At 39.0% G+C, this 19265-nt stretch overlaps 1 protein-coding gene and 1 long non-coding RNA gene across 3 annotated transcripts in view; one reads left to right on the top strand and one right to left on the bottom strand.

Annotated features, from left to right (window-relative positions):
- LOC126957105 (prothymosin alpha-like) overlaps positions 1 to 19265 on the top strand; it is a 1190772-nt gene that overhangs the window by 920066 nt on the left and 251441 nt on the right. The gene's annotated exons all lie outside the window — the stretch shown is intronic.
- Positions 6419 to 18550, bottom strand: LOC126957110 (uncharacterized). Its single transcript, XR_007726647.1, has 3 exons — positions 18304 to 18550; positions 13314 to 13477; positions 6419 to 6782 (listed from the first exon to the last, which is right to left on the bottom strand). It is a non-coding gene; the product is annotated as an uncharacterized LOC126957110 (long non-coding RNA).

The raw sequence follows: 19265 nt of genomic DNA, 5'->3' as shown, positions 1-19265 counted from the left end.
TATCTAAATGCTGGCCCCCAAAGCAGAAGCTGGCCGCAGCATGCCCAGACCAGCCACAGGCTGAGTGCAGAGCCATGGCACACATAAGATCCAGGCCAGTAGCTCAAGTCAAGTACACCCTGCCAGGCTGAATGGGCAGGGTGAACCCAGTGGGCCCAAGTGAAGCCCAGGCAGAAGCATTGCTGGCCATGGAGATTTCCAGCTGGTGAAGCGGCACTGAAAGAATTCTGTCATCTCCTCCCCCAATACAAGGGATCCAGGGCTCACCTGGGGTCCAACAATTGCTCTTGTAAGCACTTTTATTGGGTGTCCAGAAAATCAGTGACCTAAATTTAGAAGCTCAAGTCAGGCCTGTAAATTACTCCCAGGTACTCTGCAACTGAGAATACCTGGAGCAAGTGGAACAAAGTTCCCATTGATATGAAGACTGACTGCCAACCAAACTGGTCTTCTTAGACCCTGGCCAGGTTCTGAACAATGAAACCACGCCCATCCTTCACTGTGGTTTCTTCCTCAGCCCTCTTGCTACCATTTTGCTAATTTCAGCTCTGAGCCCCAGGCATTTAGCCTCCTCCTTCTGCAGCATCGCAAGCTTCCCATCTTACATTCTCTTTATCCAGTCGCACCAAAAGTCTTGTTCTCTTATTTTCTTTCATGATAGCCTGAATGACTCTTCAGGAAGAGCTTCACTTATCCATAAAATATTCAAATCATAAGCAACAAAAAAGTGGTTCCCCATCCATGGGATGGTTAGAGGTTGCAGGGACGGGGGAAATTTACATGGCTGTCTTGAAAAAAACATAACCCCCTCTGAGTTTGTCTTTTAAAAATATTTTTACTGATAAATTATAATTGTATACATTTATGGGGTAAACCATTCTTTGACTCTTCCTTACAGAAGAAATCCTGCAGAAAGGAAAATAGTTTCTATTGCTATCAAACTACATCCAACACTCATCCAGATTCTGCTATAGATACTAAGATTTTCCAAACATGCACCCAACTTGTGAGCAACAGTTGAATTAGCATTTCGTGCACACAGTTTCAACATTTTGCTCTTCATTATAGGAATACGATGGAAACTGGTGAGGCAGGGAAGAATAGAGAGAAAAGTGAAAAAGAGAGAAAGTTACCATGTTATTGAACTACAGATGGTGCATCCACACCACAAGACTCAAAAGATTAAAAAAATTGACTGTTGTGCAGGAAAGCGGTGGGAAGAGGCGAGGGGAAGGAACCTGGGGAGAGCTTTCTGTGTGAGTGGAAGGAGGCAGCGTTTCTCTTTGAAAAGCGGATGAAGGTTAAGCCCTTGGGGAACTCGGATGATTCTCTTTCATGAACAAGCACATCTTAAACGCAGCTCCCTTGAGAAGTGGCATCACCATTTCATTTCATTTCATGTTCAAGGTCACGAAAATGCTCCAAAAATAAGTTTGAAGCAGGAGCAAAAGGGAAGGAAGCAAAAAAGCAGCTTTGACAACAAAATGATTATGTGAACAGGTAGGTACATTGTGCAGTAGCTCGCGGCTCTTATCCTACCAGGTCAGTCATTTAGTCCCTGCGGATATGGCCTTTGAGCCTCTTTCTTCCCCTAATGACTCAGCCTGTTTTCAATGGCTGCTCCCTCATGGGAAGGAAGATGACAGAGGACATACACAGTAATCAGAGAAATTAGTTTTGGAAGATCATATAATACCAATCCTAATACAAAACGACACAGTTCAAAGAAAAACAGAGTCTGGTGTTTCTTCAGGGTCACTGACAGAGGCCCTGGACAAGCAGTGTCATAGTGAACCTGGAGTGTTTTAGAGAATGCAGCAGAAATGGCCCCCGTACATTAAATGCCTCAGATACCTAAACCAAATTTGAGGTTTCTTTGATGCATTTACTTCTCAGTCTTTATTCCAACACCAAATCCTATTCTTTTTCCTGAAGCTTCATTGATAACGATTTCTACCCCTTTACTCCATTTCTGTCCAGGATGCAGTTCAGTGACATCCTCACTGCTGTTTGCCACATCTCTACAAATAGACTCCTGATCTCTGGCAACCTATAAACTTCAGTCCAGTCTGTGTGCCATTGCCAGATCTGTCTTTCTAAACCACCATTTATTTTAAAAACTTGTTCCAGTCTGAGCATGGTGGCTCACGCCTGTAACCCCAGCACTTTGGGAGGCCAAGGCGGGCAGATCACCTGAGGTCAGGAGTTCGAGACCAGCCTGACCAACATGGAGAAACCCCATCTCTGCTAAAAATACAAAATTAGACGAGCATGGTGGTGCATGCCTGTAATCCCAGCTACTCAGGAGGCTGAGGCAGGAGAATCACTTGAACTCAGGAAGCAGAGATTGCAGTGAGCTGAGATTGTACCATTGTACTCCAGCCTGGGCAAGAGCAAGACTGTCTCAAAAAATAAATAAATAAATAATTTTTTAAAAAAAACTTGTTCCATTGATTACTCTTCTGGCTGTTTAATCAAACTGTGCCTCTCCATTCATTCTTTCCCACTAATACAAAAATATGCTTTGGTTTCTCTTTATACTATAGCATAGTAACAGTCTGTTCTCTTGAACATATTGGCTTCTCCAGCTACTGCTGTACTTACCTCTTCTCTAGCCCCACTGTTACCAGAAAGGAGAACTGATCCATACCCCAAGAGAGGTTCTTGACTCTTGCACAAGAAAGAATTTAGGGCGAGTCCAAAGTAGAAAGCAAAAGCAAGTTTATTGTGAAAGTAAAGGGATAAAAGAATGGCTATTCCCTAAGCAGAGGAGCCCCGAAGTTGCCCTTCAACTTCAAGTTGCCCAGCAATGCTGGTTGCCCATTTTTATGGTTATTTCTTGATTATATCCTAAAAAAGGGGGTGGATTATTCATGCCTCCCCTTTTTAGACCACATAAATTAACTTCCTGATATTGCTATGGCATTGGTAAACTGCCATGGCACTGATGGGAATGTAGCAGTGAGGACAACCAGAGTTCACTGTCATCACTATCTTGGTTTTGATGAGTTTGGGCTTCTTTACTGCAACCTGTTTTATCAGCAAGGTCTTTATGACCCATATCTTGTGCCAACCTCCTATCTCCCCCTGTGGCTTAGAATGCCTAACCATCTGGGAATGCAACCCAGTAGGTCTCAGCCTTATTTTACCCAACCCCTGTTCAAGATGGAGTTGCTCTGGTTCAAATGCCTGTCACACCACTACCCTGATCTCCAGAGGCTCTGCCTATTGAGACCATCTGCCTCCTACTTGTCAAAACCGATAGCAGAGATTCCATTCTTCCTTTCCGGGATCTTCGTGTAGCTTTTAACACAGATAACCTTGCTTTCCTGTAAACTCTCTCCTGCTAACTTTGAGATTACACTCTTGATTCCTCTTTCCCCTTAAATTATTATTTTCTGCCTTCTTTTCTGGCTTCCCTTTTCCTGCTACTCAAACTTACCAGGTTCCATCTTTGGTGTTACTGTCATCTTTCCTGGTGCCTAACCCAATACTGTTCCTTGCACATAGGAGCCCTTCAATAAATGCAGGTTATGATTTACAGATTTTTTGACACAAATTTTATGATTTTTTTGCAATTTTGTCATTTGTCTATACCAAAGTTCTCTGCTGCTTGCAGGATAAATTTCACTTTCCTCAGCCTAGAATTAAAAGCCTTCTGCCATCTGTTCCTCCCACCCATTATACCTCCCCATCTCTGGGCTCAGATTTTGCTCAAGTAGTTTCTTCTTCTAGATATACCCTCTTACCCTCTTCCACCTTCATTCCTACACAAAGCATCTCCAACCTCTACAAGGGTTCAAATTCTTTTTTCAAAGGCAAGCCTGACCATCCAAAATTACAGCCATTTTTCCCCCTCAAGACTTCCCATCTTTTCTATAACTCATTTAGATGCATACCTCCATGGTCACTTAACTGTTTGGGGAGGGATCTGGGAAAGGAAGATGGGTATACATGTATGGAGTGGGATGGTGTTTGGGGGTGTGAAGGAATGCAAGTGTATGCATGCACATGGGCCTGTACTGAGCTTCCCTAAGAGCAGACTGAACTCCTTAACTGCTTATGGACACCTACTGTCAAATACAGCAGCAGATATCTACTTAGGGCTCAATACACAGTAGAAACGGATTTTAAGCTGTCAATCTTTACTCTGTGTGCTTCATCCTGAAGGTATTAGAACTCCCGCAAATCACCACATACGCCCCAAAACAAACCTTTGAGTATGCCATGTGTGGCATGAGGTCCCCTGAAGAATTAAATCATCCAATGACTTCCTCTCAAAAACTAACCCATCAATAGATAAATGGAAAAACATATGGTATATATACATGCAATAAAATCTTTTTCGGTCATAAAAAGGAATTAAGTTGACAATATATGCTGCAGTATGAATGAACCTTGAAAACATTAGCCTTAGTAGGCTGGGTGCAGTGGCTCACATCTGTAATTCCAGCACTTTGGGAGGCTGAGGCAGGTGGATCACTCAAGGCCAGGAGTTCAAGACCAGTCTGGCCAACATGGTGAAAACCCGTCTCCACTAAAAATACAAAAATTAGTTTGATGTGGTGGTGCACACCTGTAGTCCCAGCTACTTGGGAGGCTAAGGCACAAGAATTGCTTGAACCTGGAGGCAGAGGTGGCAGCAAGCCAAGATCACACCACTGCACTCCAGCCTGGGCAACAGAGTGAGATTCTGTCTCAAAAAAAAAAAAAAAAGGAATGAAAGAAAACATTATGCTTAGTGAAATAATCCAGACACCAAAGGACAAATATTATATTATTCTATTTCTACAAGCTACCTGGAAGAGGCAAGTTTAGAGACAGAAAATAAAGTAGAGGTTACCAGGGGCTGGAGAGTGGGAGAAAGGAAGAGTTATTGTTTGACAAGCATTGAGGTTTGGTTGGGGATGTTGAAAAAAGTTTCGGGTATTGACAGTGGTCATGGTTACATAACATTGTAAATGCATTTAGTGCCACTGAAAGTATATTCACAAATTACTAAAATTATAATTATGGTATGTGTTATATATATTGGTTATAAAAATATTATATATTAATGATATATAATATATATAACACATATTTAATATATAATTTAATATACAATTATACATTGTATGTATATATACACACACACACACACACACACACACGTAAAATAAGTAAATGAATGAATGAATGTCAGCCAGGCCCTGTGATGAGTAGACTGTGGAGAAGGCAAGCTGCCCTGTTTGCCTGGCAACCCACCTCACATCCTCCCCTAAGGACTGCAACACTCACATATGACCCAAAGCAGCCGAGAAGCAGAAGGTCTCACGCTATTTCTCAGTGGGTTGGCACTTTGTTTGGCATCCCCATCAGTAGGCAATTCCTCCAGAAAACAAAATGCACTAGACCCACAAGATGCACTGGAGCATCTCAGAAGCTAAGCTCCTCGTCAGAGAAAAGAGAGGATGTGTCACAAGAAGGCTTTCCTCTCTCTTTTGTACTATGCCATCTTAAGCAAGAACCCTCTTCTCTGAGCTTGCCTATGGTACAGTGCAAATACCTGCCTTGCAAGACTACTGTATTCTTGTGTAGCTAAAAAATGTATGATACATCAAACACTTGTAATGGTGTTCGGTGCAAAGCAGACCCTCAACAATGGTAGCTGTCATTATTTTCATATTATCTTTATTTCACAGCATTATACTTTCTATAAATGAAGTTCAGAGTTATCCTTTCAAACGCCTTCAAGAAAATGGAAACTTCTTCCCATTGCCAAATCCCCAAGAAAAAGGAAATGTAAATTTATCAGAGATTTGACAATACTACATCAAATTAAAAAAAAATATATATATATAACCACTGGCTAGCTCTAGCAGCCACAGAGAATGATAAAGGAATGAACTTAGAAAAGCTTCCAAACTATTGAACCTTTAAACTCACTAAGCAATGGACTTTCCTAGCACCTCCAAACTGTGCCTGTTTCAGCATTTCTGAAGAGCAGAGCGGCTGCACTACTATAGTTGGTGATACTGTAACTAAATCTAATACGACACACCAGAAAATGCCATTGAACATGAGGAAACAGCATTGATGATGCCCTTGAGACTAGGCTCTCAAATGATATGAGCCATTTCTTCCTGCAGCGGGGGAATCTCATACATTCAGGTGGGTGTATGTGTGATGCAGCTTCAAGTAGAGATGATGATGGAAATTAGAGGTGAGAGAATTATTAGGTCAGCAGGCCCACTGCAATATTCAAGAAAAGGACTTGAGGTAATTGGATCTTTAAAATGAAAAATGTAAAACAGGAAAAGTAGATACTGCTCTGTGCTGAGCACTCACAGAGGAAAGTAAAGCAAAACACACATCTTCAAACGAGAGTCAGTCTTAAGATCTGGAGGGGTGGGGGTGAGGCCAGAAGATTTTTCATCTTCAAGAGGGAAGGGCTTCAGACTTTCCTGCAGCAATCTTCACTGTGCACTTTACCTATGCCATGTCTGTACTCAGCTTCAGGACAAGTGCTGACAGACCAGAACCTCAGGGAAATGAGAGTAAAACATTTGGCATGTGATAGAATGCTGGAAAATAATCATTTATTGAGGTCTCCAAGAAACACTGGAGAGGCCATTTACCAAGTAGAACAAAAACATTTTCCCCACCTGGAGAAAGTACAAAGATGTTGCCTCAGGTCCTTTATTGTGTTTTGTGATCAGTGATATCCAGATCCCATCAATTATATAATCACGTCTGAAAGACTAGGTGGATTGTTCCAGCAACTTAAATCCTCTCTGGACCTTGAAAATATTTGAGGATCAAATGAGAGAATTTATGATAATTTTTTTCAAAACAGCTACATGTATTTTCTTTATATCTTTGATAGAGTCTAGTTCAGTTATTTCATAAGCTACTCAACACATTTGGTAGTACAACTTTCACATAATCAATGATGGAAGCAGGAATAAGATGAAAGATTATTATCAGTTACTATTTGTACTAGTTTATATAATATATACACATCTAGGTATAGATACAAACATATACATATATGTATACATATATACATATATAATTGCAGATCCCCCATAAGCCAAGCATTTCTACATTTTCCATGTGTATTAACCTGCTTAATCCTCATAACTCACCATGAAATGGATACACTGTTAGTGTCCAAAATGTACAGATGAGGAAACTGAAACAAGAAGTTTGGAAACATATGCAACATTCCCTTCAGAGGCCATTTGGAAGACAGGCAGTCAGGTTCCAGAATCCATGGTTTTTTACCAACAGGAAAAACCAATATATAAAAAGCACACTTATCCACAGATACGGCACTTTGGCCTGGGCAATTTTTGTTTGTTTGAGGCAGTCTTGCTTGGTCACTCAGGCTGGAGTGCAATGGTGCAAGCACAGCTCACTGCAGCCTCCACCTCCGGGGCTCAAGCAGTTCTCCCATCTCAGCCTCCCAAGTAAGCTGGGACTACAGGTGTGGTGTCACCATGCCTGGTTTTTTTATTTTTTAGAGACAGAGTCTCTGTATGTTGCCCAGGCTGGACTCAAACCCCTGGGCTCAAGGGATCCTCCCACTTTTGGCCTCCCAAAGTGCTAGGATTACAGGCATAAGCCACTACACCTGGCCCATTTTCTTTTCTAAATTAACACGGAGCAAGCCTTTCATTATTCACTGAACATATTCAGCCAACTGCAATAATTGTTCAAACAAAGAATTGAAGGAAATGGTTCCAAACTGAAGCTAGTTTGGAAAATCTGGAGCAAGATAATCCACTGAGGTTTGAACATATCATATTAAAGATTTTTTTTGTGCCTTTAATGCTGTTTGGAGTTTTCATGAGCTGTGAAGACTCAAGGGAACAAGCCAAAGTATCGTTGCAGAAATTCTGAATACCACTAAAATGAGCTGTCAAACATAAATCAGTATCTAGCTATTTTTCGACCTATTTATAAAAGTGCAGCTGTGAAATACATCTAAAATACAAATCTGAGTACATTTATCTGAAGATGGTACTTTTAGCAATAACCTTTTCAAACAAACAAATGCTGTCTGTCAAAAACAAAATAATTGCATTGTGTCAAAATGTTGGGGGTGAAGTATTTAAGTTCCCTGTGTAGCTGGTATGATAGATCGTGGAATTTCACCTGGTGTCAGCTTCATTCCAGCTGCCCCAGGGCTTAATGCTGGCACCAGCCCAGGTCTGGTTTTTATTGAAAGAAGAAGAAATGTGTCAGAACCAAAAAGGATTTCTGTATTTCCAGTCAATACTCTCAAAGTTTCTAGGATTTCATGTTGAAGATGAATGCAGACTCTAAAATTACTCTAGCATATGTTCCATATCATTTTCAGAATTGATTTTGTTTTCAAAGGTACTAGCCTCTTGTCCTGGAAATTAGACAAAAGCCACATGTTCCCAATGCCCTTTTCTGTGTTCATTCTCAACAACTGTACATTAGTTTTATTAAGCAAAATCAACCAGGAAAAATCATTACAAAAAGAATTTTCAGCCTCTTTGAAGCTCAAGATTTATAGAAAAGTAGATACATGCCAGAATCATATGAGTTCTGAGCAAACGCAGATGGCCCCTATTGGTATTGTTTCATTCGACAACAATTTTTGATCACTGATTCATTGTCATATCCATCCAACTGGAAAACTCCAGGCATTTTGTTTAATTACAGCCAACAGCCTGATGCGTAGAAAGACCTGATTGCTGATTATTAAAATTCATAGTTCTTAAGTAGAAATTTGGGATAATCTAAAAAAGAAATAGATCACTGAACTGCTTTTAAGGAAAAAATGCCACATGTTTTAATTTTTAAGTACAGAGAAATTCTGAATTCACCACCCAAAAGAAAACACTGCATTTGAGAATGGCAGCATTGGAAGTTCTGTTCATTTAAGCTAAACAAAGTCTTGATTTCAAGCAATAAAACATGACTAGATTTTATATATTTATAATGTAAGGAATATAAGTGGAAAATACCCTTCTAAAAAAGGACAATATTCATATTTATTGGTAAAGATAACTACTTCATTTTAGCATGATGCTGTATTCCAAGACCTAAAAAAAAAAAAAAAATCCATTATTTTCTGTTATAAGCAAAACCAAAGAAAGGTCAAAAGGCTATTTTTGAGCACAACTCTATTTTCTGTGGCATAAGGATGTATGTTACTGTAGATTTTCACAGCCCACTCTGTAGAAAGGAGTTCAAGGGCACTTCATAAGTTTTGGAGTACTCTGGCTTTCTGCAACCTGTGTGCAGAATAGGAAGTCTGAAGGGTTCAGCATATACCTGTCTGTAATTAGTGTTGTTAGCCATCAACTATATCATTCTATCTAGTGTACTGGGTGCTTTGCATATCACTTCCAATCTAAACAACCACCTTTTCAGATTAAGAAACTAAGACAAAGAAATTTATTACACTTTAAGTTCTGGGAGACATTTGCAGAATATGCAGGTTTGTTACATAGGTATACACATGCTATGGTGGTTTGCTGCACCCATCAACCCATCATCTACATTAGGTATTTCTCCTAATGCTATCCCTCCCGTAGCCCCATACCCCTCTGACAGGCCCCAGTGTGTGATGTTCCCCTCCCTGTGTCCATGTGTTCTCATTGTTCAGCTCCCACTTATGAGTGAGAACATGATGCAGCATTTGGTTTTCTGTTCTCGTGTTAGTTTGCTGAGAATCATGGTCTCCAGCTTCATCCATGTCCCTGCAAAGGATATGAATTCATCCTTTTTTATGGCTGTATAGTATTCCATGGTGTGTATGTGCCACATTTTCTTTATCCAGTCTATCATTGATGGGCATTTGGGTTCATTCCAAGTCTTTGTTATTGTGAATATTGCTGCAATAAACATACGTGTGCATGTGCCTATCGTAGAATGATTTATATTCCTTTGGGTATATACCGAAGTAATGGAATTGCTGGGTCAAATGGTATTTCTGGTTCTAGATCCTTGAAGAATCACCACACTGTCTTCCACAATGGCTGAACTAATTTACACTCCCACCAACAGTGTAAAAGCGTTCCCATTTCTCCACATCCTCTCCAGCATCTGTTGTTTCCTGACTTTTTCATGATCACCATTCTAACTGGCGTGAGATGGTATCTCACTGTGGTTTTGATTTGAATTTCTCTAATGACCAGTGATGATGAGCTTTTCATATGCTTCTTGGCCACATAAATGTCTTCTTTTGATAAATGTCCATTCATATCCTTTGCCCACCTTTTGATGTGGTTTTCTTGTAAATTTGTTTAAGTTCTTTGTAGATTCTGGATGTTAGCCCTTTGTCAGATGGATAGATTGCAAAATGTTCTCCCATTCTGTAGGTTGCCTGTTCACTCTGATGATAGTTTCTTTTGCTGTGCAGAAACTCTTCAGTTTAATTAGATTCCATTTGTCAATCTTGGCTTTTGTTGCCGTTGCTTTTGGTGTTATAGTCACGTAGTCTGAGAAAGAATTGTATATATACAATTGCTCTAGAGCAACATGATGCTGAAGAAAGTCAGCAGGCCCCAAACCTATATTTTTTTTTACTGTGATGCAGACTTTTTTTTTTCTGAATCATATTCCCCCTGCCACCAAGGGTCCATCCACAGTGGCCACCCTAATGCAAGTCACTCAATATTACTTATTATAACTTCATTTTTAAAAGTCATAAAATGGTGTGATGAAAGTATATTATAGCTAATCAAAAATTTCTAGTGTAAAAAAGTTAGGTAAAGAAATAAATAACTTCAAAGAATTATGGAAAGAAAACAGTATTCTCCTAAACTGCTCCCCCTTACCACTACAACCAAATACCATATTAAAATTAGAACTATTCTAGTAAAAATTTCATTGACTTTGGATTTTGTTCTCTTAGTTTAACCAGGAATTTAGAGGGAAAGGAGGTCTCTGAAAGAGAGCTTAGATATTTTCTAAAAGTGATAGAAGTTTCCTTCTGTTAATACAGCGTACCAATCCTTTGACTCATTTAAGTGATTTATTCATTTAAAAATGCATGTCCCTTGGAAGGCAGAAAACGCATTTACTAGATCTATGCAGCAATGTGAAATGTGTATAAGTTTAAAGATGACGGTATGTAGATATATACATAAGGTGATTTTATAAAAGTACACAATTTGAAATTTGAATGGAAAGTTTTTAATATTAATGTTGATTTTACTCAATATCTGCTGTCAGGGAAGTGTAACTGATTCTTTTTGTAAAATATATACACAGTTTATTTTTATGTGGTGTTACTTTGAGATGTTATGAAGTTTTTCCCTAAATTATAACAATTTCATTATTTTTTTTATGTTTTCTTCCTGGGTGATTTTATTTCAAAGGGTTAATGGTTCATCCATGATATCCTTTTAAGAAAATATGAGTAGACTGGGATGAATTACTTGGCTGCATTCTCAAAACCCACTCAGACTTAAAAAAAAAAAAAAAAAAAAAACAGGTCCTACAAAAACCTGCCTCCTCATCAAAACCACACAGTGAATAAATTTAGGATTGTGTTCACAGATGGCAGTTCATGAAATCACTCAGCACCAAGTGCAGAATGTTCTCAATGGCTTGGAAAATCAGAATGAACAATGCATCACCAAAGATGGTAGTTGTGCTGGTCTAGATTTTTGAATTGTATAGTATTAAAAACTCTACAAAATAGGTTTGCAAGAGATGTTTACAAGTTTCTTTCATATACTGTATTTACATTTTAAAGTTTCATCAGGAATTTATAAACATCCTATGTTTTTAAACCCCACCCCAACCCCCAACACAGAGGACCTTCCTCATAAGATGGAAAGCAGAGGTTTCAATTTCACAGCTATGATGTTAACCATGAAATAGGGCCTTCACTAAGGGAGACACATGGCGGTGGACTTACAACTGATATACTTACCATTTAGGAGTGAACTAAATGCTAGATAAATGAAAGCCATTCATGCTGTTGTGGGGTTTAGGTCAGCTTGGTCACTTTTTATTACATTTTAAAATAACATTCTTGTAATTTGCATTAAGGGTTGATACTATCTATGTGGACATTTGGGAGGCTATAAAAGACAAAGGGAAACATTCAGATTCAGAGTTGAAAAAATTTTTATGTACACCCTATATAGATCTAATTCTAAGCCTATTGGGTAAAAAGTCACATACTTTATATAGAAAAGTTATAAACATTTTATGAATAAATATGCTTAAAAATTGTTAGTTTACACTTTCTGGATTGTTTTCCTTTCTTTTCTAAATGCATTTAGGATGAAATCTCATTTGAACCTGGACTTTGAATAGTGAGGTTAGTCCACACAATAAGGTTAATATTAAGAAGAGTGAATAGTAGCCAGGTAACTACAAATAACTAAATTCATACCGTTTTGTTGCTGTTGATTTTTAGAGACAGGTTCTCACTCTGTCATGCAGGTTGGACTGGAGGCGAGTGGCGCAATCATAGCTCACTGCAGCCTCATATGCCTAGGCTCGGGTGATCCTCCCTCCTCAACCTCCCAAGGAGCTGGGTTTATAGATGCATACCACCATGCCCAGTCTAAATTCATATACTTCTAAAAACACCTGCACCACATGCCATGAACTATTCTAATCATTTTATATTTGCTATTTCTTTTAATACTGACATAACCCATGAAAAGTAATATGCTTATCCTGATTTTACTATTGAGGAAATCATCTTAATGCAATGAAATGACTTTTCTAACAGCATGGAGCTCTTAAGTGGCAGAGCCAGAACTTGGATCCAATTCTGTCTCAATAAAAGCCTTTTCTCTATGCTGTATTGCTTCTCATAAATGTCCTACAATATATATATCAAGCCTAGAGCCACTTTTTCATTATAGGATGTATTTAAAGTTGAAGAATTTAGTAGAATCTTACCAGCTCCCCAACATTAACTAGCTTAGGGATTAGAATTTAACCACAGACTATAAGGGAAAATTGCAATTTAACTTAAAACCACAAATATCATACAGAAATAAAAATCTGTTCATAGCCTGAACTGAAATCTAGGCCTTACTTTCTAGGAAAAAAATTATAGATTTTCTACATGTTAGCCACGAGTCAACAAAACATGTCTTATTTTGAAGTGACTCACATAGTATTAACTTCAGGTATGGTACACGTTTTGACTCTAAGAATATAACATGCTGAGGTGAATACGTGAAGAGACACGTAGCTCATGGGGGGAAAGCGACCTTTCTTTCAAAGCTGTCTCCAGAAGATACCATTCACTCTGCCTGCCCTCAAGGAGCAATTGACTCTACTGTCTATAGTAGGAGAGTTATACTCTAATGTCATACCTGGAGAACTTTGACAGCAGGCAACCATAGCATACACTCCCCATACCCTTCATCCCCCATCACCTCTCTCTCTTCCTTCAGATTGGCTATAAAATATGTGGGGACCAGTACAAAATGAAGATGTAGGGTCCCAAGTTCAAAAGTCAGTAAGAATTTCAAGACAGCTAGAACAGAGCATCAAGTTAAGTATATTAGTTCATTTTCACACTGTTGTAAACAAATACCCAAGACTGGGTAATTTATAAAGAAAAGAGGTTTAATTGACTCACAATTCTGCATGGTTGGAGAGGCCTCAGGAAACTTACCATGATGGGGGAAGGGGAAGCAGGCACATCTTACATGGTGGCAGGTGAGAGAAAGAACATGTAGAGGAGGAACTGTCCAACACTTATAAAACCATCACATCTAGTGAGAACTCACTATCATGAGAACAGCATAAGGGAAACTGCCCTCATGATCCAATCACCTCCCACCAGGTCACTTTCCTCAATGTGAGGGTACCATGGGGATTACAATTCGAGGTGAAATTTGGGTGAGAACACAGAGCCAAACCATTTATCAAATCAAGCATGAGGCCTTTTGAACACAGGGCCTCAAGTGACTGCACAGGTCTCATATCCATAAATCTGGCCTTATTCCCCTTAACACACATTCCTATAGACACATGTGATGCCTGCTGGCCTGGGGTGACCTTTATTCCCTTTCAGTACTGCCTTTGATGTTTCTTTTGTGTTTTTTATCTGGATAATATTGTTGGCAATAGGTGCCTCCTAAGAGTAGGTTTGGTGTCCTCACTCAGCAACTGTCCCATTTGGCTCAGGATGCTCTGTCTTCAACAGTCAAGGCCAAGAACTCATTCTGACATCACAAAAAATGTGTGACATGTTATCCACAAGTTGGTGACATAGTGTAACTACCTGAACTGAACTCATAGAGATAAAGTGCTCTTTCTCAAGGTTCAATTTCACTCGAAGCGTAGATGATTCACAAATATGCAAATTTGCCTTTTGTTTGCTTGTTTTCTCAAAACCAAACCCATTTATAACAAAAGATACCAGTACAATATGGCTATTAATTCTCTTCCCTTCGTAAGTTCAAAAAAATGCCACAGAATGTACTTCATCTGCTTAGCCCTCTTTTTGTGTTTCAAAGGCTCCCCACCAGTAGAACCACATGATCATTTGCACCATCTGTGCATCGAAAGAAACACATTATTATCCAAGCCAATACTGAGGGTATTCTATCAAGAAAGGAACCCACTCATCAGAGAAAGGTTATGCAGAAAAGCTCCTGCCAGAAAACTGTTTCCTCCTCTCTCTCTCCCCCTCATTTGAAATTCATGAAGATGAAGTGCAGCTTTTGTTTCCCATCAGTGAGATGAGCCTTAATACACTCTTGCCAAAAGCAAGCTAACACAGAGTAATTGTTTTTCATCTAAATTGCATGTCCAACCTGCTTAGTCTTCAAAGAACATAGATGCTACAGCTTTGATACCCAACTGCAGAATGACAAAGGAGAGGGCACAAGGCACATGGGCACGATGAGAATTTTTAATCACCCCCTATCTGTCAGCAAGCCCTGGAACTCTGGGGCAAGAGAAGAGAGTAGATTATTCGCAAGGTGGATAAGGTTCCATATTTCATTCAAGACCAACTTCTTTTTTTTAAGGGAGAAAAAAGTGATTTAGAGGGAATTAAGATTCCCCAAGGTGTTTTTAATCTCTTTTCACTCCAGGGCCAGGTGCCTCATGTAGCACTTAAAAGGGTTTCAAAAATGAAAGCAAATGCCTAGAACACAGAAAAAGATATCCATCTACACAAAGCATCTGCCTTTGTTTAAGAAAAAAGTAGTTTCAGCTTTATGAACTTCACATCTAGACATTTTATAATTTTGATGTTGCAGTTCTTATAGACTTTTTCTCCATGAACACTACATCCAATACATAGAGCCAAAAATCATTAATATTTAATATTTTTTAATATATCAAGTCTCCTTTACGTCAATAAGTTCATTTAATTGCATATAACTGCAGAGTGTTTGTGAGGAGGTCTATGTGACGTGAATAAAAACTGCCCAAAGAAATGGAGTGAACAAATCTGCATCCACTACCATCTTTTGTAGGTGGAGATACTACCTAAAAGCTGTGTGTCTCTCATCATTGATCCCTGGGCCTCATTTTGTAACCAGGTGCTGAGACAAAAGATTTGATTCTGTTTATTGTGTTTGTTCCACTTAATTTAATTCTTTTTGCCTGGTTTAAACTTCTATTTTCTAATTACATTCGTAAGCTCTACAGGGACTGGAGTGCTACAACACCTTTGCTTGCACTTAGAAAATGTGGACATAAACCAAATTACTTCCACAGCTGTCAGTAAATTGTGCTACTGTCCTATATCATCTAAACATTAGAAATTTTTGACCGCAGGCAGCCCAGTGATAGAAAGTATCTCCCAGCATGCTACCAAATAAGAGGAGACAAGCAAGTCCATCAGGCTGTCAATGGAAGAACAGAGGAAAGTGCTCCAGTTGGAGATGGGGGTATTAGTGTCAGTTCCACCACTAAAGGAGCTGTACAGCTGAGGCCAAGTCATCTAAACCCTCAGGGCCTCAGTGTTACCTGTAAATTGAGAGTCTCGAACCATCTCCAAGGTTATTCTTCCAGGGCTAAAAAGTCTGTAATTTCAATCTCTGTGCTTTCCTTTCTTAATAATCAATTTCAGTTTTGGAACAGAAAAATTTTCCTAAAGTGAAAGTTTTGACCAAAAAAACCAACTTAGACAACTTTAGCTTTTACAATGAAGACGATACCCTACCATCATTAAGGTATTATTGAACCCTGGAAGCACTGACATTATGTAATGACTTTGAACATAAAATGGCAGTTTACAATGGTCATACTGTACATGTGTTTGTCTAGGTACAGACTGAAAGGAGGGATCTTGGATATAGATGTTTACCTGAGACCTATTACCTGGCCTGTTGTAACACATTTAGAAATGCTGTAAGAAATTTTTGTGAAACTACCCCATGATTTTGAAGCTTGATACTACACCATCAAGATCCAAGTATTTCTCAAATACCCAACTCAGCTTATGTATTCATCAGGAAGTTGAGACTCTTTGTTGTATTTTTTTAAAAAAAACAGTTTAAGCAAATAAGGGTATTTACTCACTTACATAATCTAAATTTTCAGGGGTATCACTAAGTGTAGGCATGTCTAAATCCAGACACTTCACATTGCCAGGGCTTGGTCTCTGACTCTTGACTGTTTCCTCAAATGATTGCTGCATTCTTAGGCAGACTTTTTGTATACAGTGGCAAAGACAGCCCCCGGCACCTCTAGGCTTAACTGGAGGGTAGGCAGGAAAAGAACGTACACCAACTACAGATCAATTGATCTCAATAAACCAGAGTAAGTGAAGCCAGTTGGTATTATCTAGAGATTAGAGAGCTAAGCTGAGAGCTTACCAAGGAGGCAATATTCTCCTGGCAGCTCATAGGGATGGAGTCTCCATTTAGAGTCTACTAAAATAAACTATTTCATTTTAATACCAACCTCCTCTAAGCCTGATACAATGATATTTTTAATGAATATGGTCACAAAATTCCTTTACTTTGCCTCAGTTTGCAGAAAAATAAATGATACATACTACAAGTCAATAAGTACAATGAAAAGTGAATCTTTAGAAGTCAAAGATTCTAGTTCTGACTCCAGCAGTTTGAAAAGTCATTTAAACTCTCAGTTTCATCACCAGTAAGATGAAAGTGCTGAGTAAAGTAACCTAAGGCTTGTTTCAAGTCTTGAAATGTGAATCCATGTAGTGCCGACCTGGCTATTTTAATGTTTCAGATTTGGGTTTTTGCTTTCTTGCTACCATTTGTTCCTCGACAAGGGAAACCTAATTGCTCAGAACTCTGAGAGACACTGATCACTAAATAGGTCAAAAACATCCTGCAAGAGATGAAAGCATTCACAAGTTTTGCAGAAGGTAAGTAGATAAACCAGTAGCCCATTATCTTGAACACTTTGGCCTTCACAGGAAAACAAGCAAGCAGTCAACCCCAGCTTCAATACAAGCTGAGTGCCCATGTATTGATCTTCTGTCTGACTGGGTCATGGGAGTGCTGGTGTATATTAAGTAGAAAAAGTACTGAAAATTACATTAATTCAAATGGCTAAATCAATATTTAACAATGCAGTTAGTGGTAGTTGACCTTAAATGCACCTTTAATAAAACAAAGGTGATTCAGGCCAGCCTCCAGCATATGCCATTCAGAAATATGAATTAATGCAGAACAGATACGTTAAAGACCTCTACGAATGCAGATGCCTTTGCAGCTTGGTCCGACTGCAAGGAGAAGTTCAAAGCCACTCTCTTAGCACAGGCAATTCGAATTTTATTCGTGTGATGTTGTGTCTTCATTTATCACATTCTCCCTGTCTCAAGAATCAGACAGCCTTGATCTCAGCACATTTAAAAGCAGAAAAAGGATTTCTACAACTATTTCCCCAGCAAATTATTAGTAAATCTTTCGTGACAGGTTTGTAACCTTGAGCACTTTCTTTATAAGTAAACATGGATGTTACCAGTTGTTACTCTAGAAGCCCTATCTTACTATATGATTTGCATATATTTGCATATAAACATATCAGTTAGTACTTCACTTGCATTAAAGATTATTGAAATAAGCTTGCTTATATTAAAGAGAACACAAAAAAGAATAAAATAAGGAATAAACAGAGGCAATCTCGTTAAGATGTCAGAATCATCTCAGATGCTATTAGCTATTATATCCGGCTTACAGGTGTGAGACTTTTTAAAATTGCCTTGCCGTCCATAAAATACCTTAAGCTGTACAGCATTTGAGTTATCACTGCCAAGGACTTGGTGACAACTCTAAGGGAAAGGTCAATCTAAGAATCTATTTCAATACACCTAAGGCAGCAGGAGACTCTGTGGCATTCCCAAAGGAGCCCAGGAAAGTTTACCTGATTTTGTGACCTAAGATGCTAGTGCCAAAGGCACCATTTCCATTGCATCCTGGTTTGGCTGCAAGGACAAATGTGTGATAATTAGAAATCTCTCCTGAGACACTTCCCTTTGATTTGCTGTTTGGTGATGGCTACAGTTTCTCTGCAGCCTTGCTTCTCTCAGGTCTGTCTGCTGGTTACCATGGCAATGTGGCTCAATGCAGCCTATGAGCTAAATCAGCATTCTGCAGTATCCAAGCTGCTGGCGGTAGAACTTGAGAACTGGGCAGAAAGTTTCCAGGCTGAATGTAAATGCGATTGCTTGAAAATATGATCATACACTTGAATGGGAAAAGGGACATTCCCCAGAACAAAATCACAGTTTATCATCAAGGATATGGAATAAACACCCGATCTGCCTTAGAGCCAGCCATAAGAGTTCTGGGCAGGGAGAGGGTTGGCAATATATGTTAGACTCCCTGGCTAACGCTGGAACTCAAACAGAAGTCACGTATGGCACAAAGATAGCCAAGCAACAGCTTAGCTCCTAGAAAGTCCCTCTGCCTGGGGCATTCCACATACAAACCATTAGGCACACCCTACTTTTCAGTCTCTTCGAAGGGTCAAAATACTCTCTGAATTGAAGAATAATTGTAGTCTAGTCATGAGAGAGGATGTTTAGAGTGTGAGAATGAATTCTCACCTCCAGCATGGGTTTTGGGAAAGCAAAAAGAGTATTTATTTTATATTCATCCTGGAGTTAGGTAAAGGAAGTAGAAAGTTGGTCTTTCGTCTTAATTATCATGTCTCCTAGGGTCATCATCCTTTACTTGTCAATCTAAATCCAACATCCGCACAAAACTGTGGAGTCCAGGTTATTTGCAAGTTTCCTGAGATATGTATTATGTCATTTTTGGGATGAATACATCATATGTCACACATACAAATATGTGGATTATATTGAATTAAAGATTAATAAT

Source organism: Macaca thibetana, chromosome 6, assembly GCF_024542745.1.
Source record: "Macaca thibetana thibetana isolate TM-01 chromosome 6, ASM2454274v1, whole genome shotgun sequence".
Lineage (NCBI taxonomy): Eukaryota > Metazoa > Chordata > Mammalia > Primates > Cercopithecidae > Macaca > Macaca thibetana.
This window is presented reverse-complemented; position numbering and strand designations above follow the sequence as displayed.